Source organism: Lissotriton helveticus, chromosome 11, assembly GCF_964261635.1.
Source record: "Lissotriton helveticus chromosome 11, aLisHel1.1, whole genome shotgun sequence".
Taxonomy (NCBI): domain Eukaryota; kingdom Metazoa; phylum Chordata; class Amphibia; order Caudata; family Salamandridae; genus Lissotriton; species Lissotriton helveticus.
The window spans coordinates 917,373,250-917,387,648 of record NC_136072.1 but is presented as its reverse complement, the minus strand read 5'-3'; the positions used below and the strand labels follow the sequence as shown (position 1 = coordinate 917,387,648).

Sequence of the window (14,399 nt, the reverse complement as noted above, 5' to 3'; positions counted from 1 at the left end):
TAATTGTATTGCCTGGCTAAACCAAAGAGGCTTGGTAATATGTGGTTCAGAAACAAGAATACAAACAAGGGGAGTATTGACATTTTAACTAGTGAAACTTGACCCACTAATGTCAGGGGTAATAACATCCACCTCTCTAAAAGCCTTTTTGCCTCTATAACGGTATTCCCATAATTTAACCCCTTTAGCGCGGCGCGGACGTTTCTGTGCGCGGGTGGGGCCGCGTCGGCCAACGGACGTGCGCAGTAATACGGAGGTAGTGCTTGCGACGGTAGTTGGCCGACGCACGCAACGAACGGGTTAAGTGAAAAAATTGAGTAAACTCCGCTGTTACGTATAACCCTAGGTATCTTATGGGTAGCTGTGACTAAGTAAGTAAACCCTGCTGGCAACTGGGCCTCTGTGGAGTTAAATAAAAGCAACTCCGTTTTGGACTGGTTGACTTTATAACGAACCAGGCCTGTAAAGGCCTTGATTTTCTCCAACGCACCCTGAATATTTGCCCTTTCGGCCTTCAGATATAAGATCATATCATCAGCAAAAAGTTTAATTTTTGCTATCCCGGTATAGGGGCTACAATTGATGGATTAGAATGTATTTTAACCGCAAGTGGCTCAATGAAGAGAGAGAATAGGAGTGGGGATAATGGGCATCCCTGTCGGGTGCCACTCTTATCACCACCTCTCCCACCTGGTTCGCGTTAATAATTACCTTTGCTACTGCCCCCTTATATACTTCCTTTAACATTGCAATCAAGTGGGATGGAAACCAAACTTCCCTAAAATAAAAAACAGGGCCTGCCAGTCTACAAGATCAAATGCTTTTTCTGCGTCCATCATTAAGATTGCAGCCTTATCTTTGTTAACTGAAAAACAGTCAATCGCCTGAATAAAAAAAAGTGGTCGTCCCTGCAATAGTCCCATGGTACTGGATACATCTGAATCTTGGGGGGGGGGGGGTTGGAGGGAGCACAGTCAGGACTTTTCCTACTCCCATTTCCCTCATTGACGGTGGCAAGGGTGAGCCCGATGGGGGGCGCTAGGTGGAGCACAAGCAAAATGACCGCACTGATGTGAGGATCTCGCTGCTCGGCACCATCATCCTACCATTTATCCTGCCCTTTCGGTCCTAGTTTGTTTCCCGCGACACTGCCGTGAAGGCTGAGAACCGGTGCCTTGGCAGAACGAATTTGAGGCTGGTGACGCGGTGCTGAAGCGCATTACAACGCTGCCCTAGTGCCGCTGCTGGAGAGTCCTGCCCTGCCTGGAGCCCCTGCCGGGATCGACCCGGCACTCGAGCGCCGCGGCGACCACGTGGCGACTGGGTCCAAACGTGGACGCGGTGGAAGACAGTGCTGTTCAACACATCATGGGTGAGTGTTCTTCATAGTGCCCCCAATGAGCGCTTGAGTGCATTCTTTCCTGCCCGCTTGGAGGGCTGGGGACTGGCTAAGAAATGCAAACTCACACTGCGGTTCCCACCAATAATTACCGGCCTTCCTCGCACCACTACTATTAACTGCCGCTCAGCCGCACAGTCACTGATCCTGCCGGTGGTGTGGCGGCATTATAAACAGTACAGATTGACGCCTCCCAGCCCAGAGGGGATCAGCCCACAATAACTCGCTGCCCCTACGTCTCTCCACTGCTCTACCACTTTCCCGCTCTGGAGGGAGCACCAACCGAAGCTAAGGGGCACCATACTGCAGACCCCACAAGAACCCTGCAGCGAGCCCTATCGTGATGCGAGCTGTACTGAACAGGGAACCCAGCTACACCAGCATCTATTTGCTGAGCCTGCAACAGAGGGGCATAGCGTGTCTGCCATCTACCTGCACTGTCGGCCTATGAAGAGGCCTTACAATTGAGACATCTGCTATGCAACCTCCCATCTTGGACATTGTTAATCAAAGCAGGGGCCTGACTCTACTCTACTGAAGCGACCGTGGCCTGGAAGGGTGCATTGCTGCTGCATAACAGGGACTGTTGCCTTCTCTTGGCCAGCTCAAAGCTCGAGTTACGGAGGGTGGCCTCCCTGGCACTTTCTGCTGCTCTGAAATTTCCCTGACAACGCAGTCTACCCTGGAGTCCCCGAGACCGCACATTCCACACGCTGGGTGACCTGGCCACTGCGCTAACCTGTTGTGCACCGGGACAGACTGCCTACTAACGCGGGGGCCCCGGCAGTGCTGCACCTCCTGAGAGGTTAACTGATTTGCGACAACTTCACACTTTTTTTCTTTTTAAAATGCAGTCTTTTATTAAAAACCATAAAACATATTTCCCTAAATTGCATTCACCTAGGATTTTCCCAGTAACAAGGGACTGCATACCTGCTCTAAAATGTAACATACCATTAACTTTTTTTTTTTAAACCTTTTTATTGGCATTTAAAACATATGTATATGATCCGTCAATATTACAGTGGAGCACTCCGTGGCAAACATCAACAATGAGCTAAATATCTTCAATAGTGGTACATTTTGCGTAACAGCGCACAAGCATCTAGCATCTCTTAATACTTTATAACACAATACGTGTGGTAGAACATGTCTTGTCCCATACGTTCTTCCTTATCATTCACTATCGTCTGATACCCGCTCTATCAGGGGAGGATCGCAGATGTCACCCCGAAATAGATTCCACTTCCCCCAAATGCACGTCCACTTTTGGGGTCAGCCTCAGTGAATATACACCGATTTCTCTGTTACCATCATGCGGTCCATATCCCGGCACCATTGCTGATATGTAGGGGACAGTCTTGAGCCCCATAGTTGCGCTATATTACGTTTGGCTAGTGAAATTCCTAACGTTGCCCAGTCTTGGTCTGTGTGATTCAAATCTGTAGGTTCCCACATGTTAAGCACACATTGCTTTGGGTTAGGCAGAAAATTTACTCTGGTAACTTGCGACATTGTGCGTATGATGGCCTCCCAGAAGCGAGTTATTACCGGGCAGGCCCAGATTGTGTGCCAGAAGGTGCCTTTGGCACCGCATTGTCGTAGGCAAAGAGGAGTATCTGCCTTGCCCATCTTGTGTAGCAGGGTCCTAGTGTAATAAATACAGTGTAGAATTGTTAATTGCAGTAACTTTAGTGTGGACGGTATTACGACTTCTCTTGGGGATGCCAATGAAACCTGCCAGTCATACTCATCTAGGTCCCCCAGGTCCACCTCCCATCTCTCTTTCAATGTCCCTGTCCCTGTTGGGTCTTTCTGGTTGTTTATTTTTTTCTAGTATGTGAGGGAAATGGCTTTTTTCTGGAGGTGATCCGTGAGGAGCCTATTCTCCAAGGAGAGGCCTCCGGTAATTGTGTTGCTATTGGAAGCACTGCTAGGAGTGCATGTCGGATCTGCGCATATCTGAAGGTTTCAGTCTGCGCCAATTTGTAAGTGGCTTGTAGTTGAGTAAAGGGAACAACCTCGCCCTTCTTCCAAAGGTCCCCTACCCTGGATATCCCCATTAGATCCCACTGTCTGAATCCCTTGGTATTTCTTAGTCTTCCTAACTTACGGGTGTCCGAAAGAGGTGTCATCTGCGTGATGGTATCTTCCCAGCCCAGTGCTCGCTGCATCGCAAGGCAAATTTGCAGTGTGTGGGCAGTGGGGCCCGTGTAGTGCGAATTCTTAGATCTGTTGTAGAGTGCCCCCATTATCCCCTCCAAGTCCAGGAGATGTCGATCCATACGGAATGCCGGATCTTCCTGTGGTGCATGTACCCATTGATTTATGACAGTCAGTTGCAACGCCCAGTAATATGTTTGTATATGCGGGAGAGCAATTCCTCCGTCATACCAGCCCTTCACCAGCTTTTTCATGGCAATACGTGCTGACCGTCCGTCCCAGAGGAGCTTAGCTACCTCAGTTTTTATTAGTGTGAAGGAGGGGGGGGGGGCTCTTAAAGGGGGTATTCTGTAGGCTATATAAAAATCTGGGTAGCGCCATCATTTTGAAGAGGGCTGCTCTTCAAAGCAGGGTCAGTGGCAGCGACCACCAGTGTTTCACATCCCGGCGGAATCGGGCTAGGGGCTTCATGAGATTTTCTTCGGTGAAATGCGAGATCTGAGGGGTGATATATATGCCGAGGTATTTGAAGACCCGGTCCGCAAAATGGATTTCATAGTTTTGCAGCAGTTTAGGCATAGGGCTGTGAAGTATGTAGAGCAATGATTTAGACCAGTTTATAGTGTAGCCAGATGTTCTGCCATAGGCTGCACAAATGTCCAACATACAGTTAATGCATTGCGACGGGGATAATAAATAGAGTAACACATCGTCTGCATATAATGATATGCGATCTTCCCACCCCATAGTCCATTGAAGCCCCCTGATAACTGGGTCCTGGCGTATCCAGGCCGCCAGTGGTTCCAGTACAAATGCAAATAGGAGTGGGGAAAGTGGGCACCCCGTCTCATTCCTTTACCTAGGGGGAAGTCTCTTGAGGTTCAGCCGTTTGCTACAACATGCGCCATGAGTTTACCATATAGTAAGCGTACCCAGTCACAAAATTTGGGCCCAAATGCCATGTGTTTGAGATCTGCAAACAAGAAGAGCCATTTGACCATGTCAAATACCACCCGTGCATCTAACGAAAGAATCACTGCATCTTCTGCAATGGTGGACTTCCACGCTATAACACCCTGCAGCCTCCGGAGATTCAGGGACGTATTCAGACAGGGCATGAAGCCCGATTGGTCCGGGTGGATCAGTGTAGTCAGATATGGCTGAAGTCGTGTTGCAAGTGCCTTGGCCAATATTTTCGCTTCAGCATTTACTAGGGAAATTGGTCTGTACAACGTGCATTCCTGTGGTGGTTTGCCCGTCTGGCCCTATAAATATTAAGGAGGTGTGGTGTGAGGTGGGTCACCAGTCTTTTATATAGTTCTATCGGGATACCGTTGGATCCTAGGGCTTTCCCAGCATTCAGCGCCCCAATTGCCAAGTTGAGTTCTTCTATGGTCAGCTCTGCGTCAAGCGCCAATGCGTCGTCGTGCGGCAGCGTGGGCATATGAATATCTTTGAAGAAGGCTAGGTTATCCTCAATTGTATTCGTGGCTGTGGGTGTGTAAATTGTCTCGTAATGTGAAGCTAGCGTGTCTACTATTTTCTGGGGTCCGACGTCACATCTCCATTTTTCAACTGGAGTTGGGCTATCCTTCTACTGGCGTGGTCCTTTTTGTCCAGCCAGGCATGAAGTTTGCCCACCTTGTCTCCCACCTCATAAATGGTGTGCTGTGTAATTGTAAAATACGAGACCGGATGTACCCGTGGCGAGCGCCGCTTCCAGATTCAAAAGACATACGCTAATATCCACAAATCGTTATCAAGCGACTAGTGACGAATTTGCAATATAAGGCGAACCACGGGGAAGGTGACCCCTTCAAAAATATAAGGGCCCCGCACGAAACTTAGTGAGGAAATATCCGACAACCAGGGAAGTCAGAGTTTAAGCAGACAAACTAAGGAAGAAACATTCTATAAATCCTTCTTATAAAAAAAAACGATCGGAACAGAGCGAAAGTTAAACCGTTCCCATCCTATGCCAGGCGGTGTGTGGAAATTGACCAACACTGCGAACTCTAAACAGTATCCCTAAATAAAGCAAGGATTTCTGTTAACTGAATCAGATGACCCCAAATGAAACTGTCCTGATGAAGGTGTAGCTATATCCACGGGCTGATACACCGAAACGCGTCGACGCTTTTTGTCTCTTTATGAATTCAAGCCCCTAGGACTCTGGATATCTTGCATATTGTAATACCGGAGATTCTAGTATATTACTGTGTAGGCTGTTGAATCAGATTATCTATGAAAATATTAGGTATTTTTCCTGCATGTGGGGTTTTCTCCTTTCCTTTGTCTATCTTTTCTGCTTTAATGATGAAAGAATGTTAAGAATTTAGAAATTGTGTATCTTTTTAAGAATTGTACTGTATAGTTTAACATGAAAATATCTAGTTGTTTTTAAATTTATTGTTTACAGTGTTATTTTTTATATTTTATGTTTTCAGTAAAATTGAACTCATACTGAAATTTTAACAAAGATGTTTTTTAATAAAAAGACGGTGAACGTTACAAACTAGTCTGTGACCAGTGATCTCAATATTATTCTTGGTATATATACTGTTAACGAGTGTTAAAGTAGCCCTATATATCAATTCCTCCAGGGATCGTTCTTTGACTTTACATTGTCCCTAGTACCCTGTTCCCTGGAACGTGTGGGGTCTTCTCTCAATTTATTAACCTAATTGTAAGTTTGGCCTTAGCTTTCTCCCACGCAAATGCTTTATATTCCTGGTGCGCTAAGTTTAGTGCATGTGTGGTGTTGTCGGTGATCTCACGTGCATGATCTGATTCTGCTTCGTCCACACCCTGTTCTAGGTTCTCCAACTGTCTCTCTGAATTCTTGGGACCAGCTATTCGTGAGATTGCGTGACTGCGTAGCACTGTTTTATAGGCTTCCCAGAATATCAATGCGGAGTCCCTTGGTTATTTTGAGGTTTTTGAGATACCCTGGGTGTATTGGGAAAATCCGTCGTCGTGTTGTGGTATGGGATGCGTATTGCATGTATAGAGGCGAATTATCTGATATTCCCCGTGGCAGGTGTTCAATCTCTATCACTTGCTCCAGCCCAGTTGCTATCGTAAACATTTAATCAATTCTGGAAAGACTATTGTGTACCCCTGAATGGAAAGTGTATTGTCTATTTTGTGGGTGTGTGGTCCTCCAGACGTCAATTAGACCAATGGCGTCAATAAAGTCTGCCCGTTTGAGATTTGTACCGCCAGGATCCCTGGGTGGTTGCTCATCAATTGAGGGGCCTATAAAGCCATTAAAGTCTCCCCCCATAATGATTTCTCCTGGTGGCAGAGACAGTAAGAAAGCCCCTAATGCTGGGAGGGTCGTTTGGTGTAGTGCCGGTGGGACATATACTGAAACCAAATCATATGGCCGCCCTTCCCATTGGCATGTTAGCGACGCAAAGCGTCCCTGATCATCTGTTGCGGAATCTGTCAGAATCAACGGAAAGCGTTTGTGGACCAGAATTCCTTCCCCGCGGGAGCCAGTGGAGAACTCTGAGTGAACTGCCATGCTATATCCCCACCTATCTATGGCTTTGGTGGCTGAACCCGGGAGATGTGTTTCCTGTATGAGTGCTATCGCAGGGCCTTTACGCTTTATGTATTGTAGGACCAGGCTCCTTTTGATCTTGTCTCCCAATCTGTTCACGTTCCATGACAGCACCGTGAAGGGAGGGGGCGGGCCCTCGGAACTGTGGGACAAGTTATCCATAGTGTCGGTTACTGGGCTAGTGTGTGCCATGTTCGCCTATATCTGCATAGGAGTGCGGAGTTGTGTGCAGTGACCACCTCATCCTGTGGCATTGAGTGCCATCTAAACAACAAACCCTGTTGAATCAACACAAAATTGAAACCATAAACTGCCCTGTAGGGGGCGTGGCTACGAGCCGATCATGGTGGACGTGTAGCGTCTGAGCTCCGTCGTTAGCCCAACAAATTAGCTAATTATCCTGCTTCCCTGCGGCCCCATCCACCTAATCTGAGCCCCCTGGAACTACCGCAGGTGCGGGAGACCTGGAACCGGCGTCTCACCACTCAACAACGTCAGCGGTGGCCGAGTGGACCTGCCGAGGCTGCTGCGGCCTCCGCCCCTGAGTGAAGCCGCGACCTCGATTTCAACCGCGACTGCGACGGCCTGTGGCCGGCTGGCAGTGCGGCAGAGACCAGCGAGACGTGCGGCACTGCTGTGACCCAGCACGGCGACCGGAGTACAATACCCCCTCACCCCGCCCTCCCGTGACGACAGCAGGGCGTCCAGAGACACGGGGACGCGGAGTCCGGAGACACGCACTCCCCCTGCCCAGAACCCGGGCTACTGCTGCTGCTGCCACGGGTGCCGAGCGGACCGTCTGGGATACTGCGGACCGAGCAGCGGCGACTGCATGCGGAGCCCAGGGACCTGCATACGCTAGCGAACGCGAGCCTAGCCCAGACACAGGAGGAACTGTGAGGCGAACTGCTGCGGACCCGACCGGCCTCCTCCGTCGCGCCACCGGGAGGCGGAGTGAGACGCCATCTTGGTCCAGCTACGCCGGCCGGGCCGAACGGGAACCTGTAGAGGCTTCCGGAGAAGGTACGCCCCGCCATTGCCCACATCCACATTCCTGGGAGTAAAACGTAAACTAAGGGACAGAAATTTGAAATATGCCCTACTATTCCCTGCTCGCCTCAAAATCCTGCACGAGAACAAATCACACTTTTTCACACTCCTGAGGAGGCGGAGGAATGGATGGAAGTGACACTGACACCGCCGACCACTCAGGATCCGTTCGCAGATGATGGGAATGATGGACCTTCACGCTGGGCAAACCAACACCGTACCGGATCCACTGCAGACGGAGGGCGCCCGGCACGTTCAACGGCGAGTGGAAAGTCGTCTAGGGGCCGCTCTGGGAAAAGAGTGACCGTGGTCCACTTAACGGAAGCAGCACTGGCCGCACATGATGCAGGGAGCGCAACTGGCTTGGTCAGCGCCTCTGGCACCCATACGGAGGTGTCCGGCTCGGCTGATAGCTTACAGCTTCTTCCCAATATCACAGCGCAAATGGCAGAGGACCTCTGATTGCGCCATGGCAGACTTCGGATGGTAACGTATGCACATTCCACACAGACAAATGTGAGGGTGGATGGCAACAGGGACACACCAGTTATGGGCTCGCAGTGACACCACCGACAGGAGCATGACGGGTGCGAGTAGTCTGCACCCCCCACCGTATAGACATGTTATGATTTGACATTTGCCGATGTTGGGCGACCTGGTTTGGACCTCAGGTCTTTTTGCTTGGGGACCTTTATGTTAGGGGGTTACACGTTCGCATGACACTCAAATTTTTGCTTAAGGTACGACTGGCCTAGTAGCCCACAGAATTGATAATGACACACACTTCGGTTAAACATGGGGCTCCTTAATACCTACAAACTGTGCACCTGGAATGTAAGGGGAATGGGTTCTGTTCACAAGAGACACAGGATGCTGGCACAGTTCAACCGGAGAGGTGTCGTGATGGCTTGCCTCCAGGAGACCCATCTTAATACTGCGGAGAGCTCGAAACTGTTGAAGAAATGGAAGGGTCAACTGTTCGCTACTTCGTATTCTGTTTTCTCGAGGGGTGCAGCCATTTGGCTTAAGAACTCAGTTCCCTTCAAGGCAGTGGAACAAAAGATTGATAAGGATGGTAGATTTGTGTTTATACGTGGCCTGCTGGATGGCACCCCTGTTGTGCTTGGTAGTGTGTATGCACCGAACTCAGGTCAATCTGAATTTTTAGACAGTATCAGTGGGGTATTGGCTGACTGGGCGGAATATGAGTGGATCATAGGGGGGGGACTTCAATGCGGTATTAGACACCCTGCTGGACAGATCGCACCCGCCACTGCATGCCACCGAGAGTAGGAAGCAAGCAGATGCACTGACACGGTGGGCGAGGGGCTAGGACCTGGTGGACACATGGCGCTGCAAACACCCGCTCAACAGGGAATACACCTTTTACTCCCCGCCCCACAAATTACACACCAGAATTGACCGGGTTCTTTGCTCCAAGCCCTTGACGGGAGCTGTGATGCTGCAGAACATATGGGCAAGACGCTCTCCGATCACAACCCGGTGGAAGTGACACTTCAATGGGGCAGGGTACCGACACCAATACCAACCTGGCGTTTGAATGCCGACCTGCTGGATGACCCTGTCTATAAAGCGACGCTGGCAGACGCCATTGACACTTTCTTCGCAATAAACACAAATACCGCTAGCTCCAGGCAAGTGGAATGGGACGCCTTTAAGGTGCTGATTAGAGGGGAGGCCATGGCTGTCCGAGTAGGCATGAGACGTGAAGTGTCCGACGGCCTTCAAGAGGTAGAGGGTCGGCTAGCAGCGTTGGAGAGTGAAGCTGCAGGTACGAACCTGCCCTTCACACCTCTGCAAGAGGCACACATACGCCATGCCGAATTGCTAGAGGAACTTCGACTGCTGGACTATAGGGAATACCCCAACAGGCTACATACACAGGCTGATAGATCAGGACCCCTGCTAGCCCGTATTATTCGTGATGTCCCGCCGCACTCGCCCATATTAGAGGTCATGGATCAAAGGGCAATTGTCACCACGACGCAAATAGACATTAACACTGCTTTTAGAGACTACTATACCACGTTATATGGCCCACACCGTCCATTATCGCACACGACATTCGAGGGATTCATGAGTGGTTTAGGCCTACCCCAACTTATGGACAGACAACGGGATGACCTGAAACGCCCTATTACGATTGCGGAAATCCGGCAAGCTATTCGTGCTCTCCCGAGGAACAAAACCCCGGGGACAGACGGACTCCCAGCGGAGTTCTATGCAACCTATGTAGACCTGCTTGCCCCGCGGCTGCAGGTGATTTACCAGGAGGCACTACGAACTCAATCACTACCACAATCGTCCCTGCAGGCTCTGATAGTTTCTCTCCTGAAACCAGGCAGAGACGGAATGCAACTAGCTAATTATAGACCACTATCACTCCTGAACACTGACTCTAAAATCATAAGTAAAATACTGGCGACGAGACTGGCCCAATACGTCCCACAAATGATTCACTCTGACCAATGCGGGTTTGTACCCGGCAGAGGCACGGCTATGAACCTGCGGAGACTGGCGCAGCTAATGCTACACGACCGAGCGGGGAGTGGGACGGAGGGCTGCATCTCCTTAGATCTGAAACAGGCTTTCGACTCCCTCAGATGGGACTTTATGTTTGCGACACTAGAGAACTTTAGGGTGCCGCCCGAATACATTGCCTGGGTGCGCCTACTGTACACCCGCCCCACAGCGCGGGTGCGTACGAATCGCTGCATCTCGGAGTCCTTGAACATAGCAAGAGGCACCAGACAGGGCTGCCCACTATCTCCGATCTTGTTCATCTTGGCACTTGAGCCGTTGCTCTGTAAACTCCGAGCACTGGCGGCCCACAGAGGTATAACAAGAGACGAAACGACCCACGTAGTTTCGGCATACGCAGATGATTTTATCCTATACCTGCGAGACCTGAGAGGGGACTTGGACCCCATACCTCAGATATTTGAGGAATTCCGCGAGTTGTCAGGCCTCTCCATCAGTGAGCCTAAATCGTATGGGTACAGTTTTGCCGCCACCGGCACGTCTGACCCACTGCACTTCGCACCGCATACCTTTCAAGTAGCGGAAACGACCTTCCGCTACCTGGGGATCCAGATATATAGAGGAGCGGGGAAATGATAGACGGCAACTTGGGCAGGTCCTTGATAGCTCTGAAGTCGCAGGTACAATTCTGGTCTTCACTACCACTTTCTGTGGTGGGCAAGGTGGCCATCTCCAAGATGGTTGTACTTCCCCGCTTACTTTACTACTTCACGGGCTTACCGTTTCTCATCCCGGCAGCAATGTTCCGGGCGCTGGACACGACTCTCACAGAACTCGTGTGGGGTTCGGGGCGGAGGCGAATAAGCCTTGCCAAGCTCCAACTCGCCACAGACGCTGGCGGCATGGGGGTACCGGACTTCCGGGCATATAGCTTTGCCTGCCAACTACAATGGCTTGCCTACTGGCTGGCGGGTCGGAACCTGCACGAAATTGACATGTCAGCGGAGGACCTTTCTAGGGGGAAACTTCATACGCTGCTATTACCTTGCTCAGAAGTCCCAGCGGCGGCATCCCCGCTCCTACGACTTGCCCTAAATTATTGGAGGAAGGCGGTGAAATATACCACGCTGTCGACCTCATACGCCCCTACGATCCCTCTACTCGGTGTCCCCCTGGGGACGGGACCGGTTACAAACCAAGCACTCGCTGCGTGTCACGACGCGGGCGTGACACGAGTCTGGGACCTCTTTGCAGATGGCCGCATGATGTCCTTCGCAGACTTCCGGGCCGCGCGTCATGTTCCAGGAGGCACATTTCTCATGCACGCCAGTGTGGGACGCTACATCACGAGGACATGGACGCAAAATGAGGCCGAACCACTTACGAACCCACTGATAACGATGCAATATCTTATGGAAACGGGCAGCCATCTCACTAAATGGATCACAACTGGCATAAGGGCAGGCAAAGCGATACCGTTGCAACCTCTCAGAGAGAAATGGGAGGGTGACATAGGGAGGCCTCTGGGGGACAAGGAATGGGAACACATCCTGAAGTTCCCAAAAAAAGTAGCTAGGAACCCGAAATTCAAGTTCATACAGCTGATGGTCCTACATAGGGCGTATCTCACACCCCACCGCATACACGCCATGTTCCCTAACAAGACTGACACTTGCCCCCGATGCGGGACCGATGACGCGCGTCTATTGCATATGCTCTGGGAGTGCCCAAAGTTGGGATACTACTAGAGCACAGTCCACGAGGCGCTATCTACTGCGGTCACCTCTAGGCCAACAAACACCATAGACTATGCTATACTGGGGCTAGGACCGAGAGGGCGCAAGAGAAGCGTGGCCGCCTGCTTCACCGACATGGCCTTGTTACTTGCAAAGCGCGCTATAACTATGCGCTGGAAATCGGCCAGACCACCTGACCCAGACGCATGGAGGGCGGAGGTGATGAGATGGGGCAGGGCGGAGGGTGAGGCACTCCAACGTGAAGAACGAAAGGGACACAGAAAAACCCCGATTTCCCTAGACTGGTATACTACTCTGGGGTCATTCGAGATGGGAGGGACCAGTGGATCTGACCGATCGTCAACTGCCAGCCGAACTGAGACATAACTGTTGGAGCTACCCCAGACAGATGGGGATGTTACATTCTAGGTGCCACAACCGAACAGCGTAGTTAGTTACTGTTGTTATGACCCCTTTGCAACTGAAGTGCCAATTATCACGAGTATAGAATGCGCTGGGTGCAGCCTCGTGCCGAGTACCAGAATCACATTAGCTTTGAGTGCTGGGAGGGGGTGGGTAGGCAGGTGGGGTGTTGTGGGTTTAATTATAGAAATATAAAATTTGAAAAATGTTGCTGTTATACCGAGCTCATATGTATTTGTATGCATGCCACAACATAACGATCCCGAATGCAATATATGCTATAACATGTACTATCAATACTGTCAATAAACATACTGTATTCCCTCCCCCGTCCCTGCACGGCGGATCCCCAACTACCCGCCACTCCAACTAAGCAGAGTGTTTTGTTCCTGTAACTAATACTTGCGTAGCAGGTGAAAGTCTGTCTGTGATCTCTTACAGCCCCCCTTCTCCATGGTACACCAGCAACGGCTTACATCTAGACTGGAAGTAGAACAATCACCCGCGGAGACATGGTCAACCCACTACCCAATCTCCCTGTGTGTAGATACTAGGTAGTTTGTCTCTTTCCGAACGGGTGGTCTGTAGGTGACTTCGTAATTACAATCAGGTTCAGGTAATAGTCTTACGTGGCTCAGTCCCCTTTGTCGCTGGATTCCGGAGATTCTGACCTTTGTGAGTCCATGCGACGGTGTCGTTGCTGGGTCCTTGTTTTCCCGAGCTTCGTCGCTGGGTGCCAACCCTCCAACCAGTCTCGGGTTTCTTCCAGTGTGGCAAAGAACCATGTTTTCCCCTCCGCCTCAACTCTTGAGTTTCGCAGGGAAGAGCATTACTTGAGTTCTCTAGATCTCAGCTCCTTCTTTACATCCAAATAAACTGCGTCTTTGTTTAGTTACGGCAGTTGTATAGTCCGAGTAGAGCGTTATCACATGGTTTTCCATGCGGATTGCTGGGGCTATTCTTGCCGCTTGTAGGATAGCATCCCGGTCTCAGAAATTAAAAATGCGTGCTAGAGGTGGCCAACTGCCGAACATGGTGGCAGCTTGAAGCGGGAGCTCCTCCAGGCAAACCGGCCCGCATCAACTATCCGAACTTTAATCCGACTTTTCGCCCGCTCGAAGGAGCGACAGCGGCTCAGGGACCCGAGCGGCGCTAATTGCTCCGACCCCGGTGGTGAACGGACACCGGGAACTGCTCCAATCTAAAGCGTCAAACTGGGGCCTGCACCTGCCTAGCCGCACCGACCTGAAGTGGCTGGCGGACCCGGGCGGAAGTCCATCCTCCTCGGCCCGGGCGCTGTGCTAACGGCCGGCCACTGCTGCACTCTGTCGCGGGGGGAGCGCGAACGCACCATCTATCCAGCGCGAACCCCCTGTGTGGACCGAGGGAACTATCTAGACTAGAACTGGCCGAAGACACCGTGTAGGGGAAGCGCAATTATCGACAGGGGCGAGGGCCTCCCTGGGTCCCGGACGGCGCCATATTGGAAGAAACGGGCGACCATACGCGCCGTTCTCGCGACGGGGTAAGGCAATCTGCATTGGGGGGCCCTGCCGTC

At 51.0% G+C, this 14,399-nt stretch overlaps 1 protein-coding gene across 3 annotated transcripts in view; it reads right to left on the bottom strand.

Moving 5' to 3' along the window:
• Positions 1 to 14,399, bottom strand: part of NF2 (NF2, moesin-ezrin-radixin like (MERLIN) tumor suppressor) — a 493,960-nt gene that overhangs the window by 342,255 nt on the left and 137,306 nt on the right. The window lies entirely within an intron of this gene.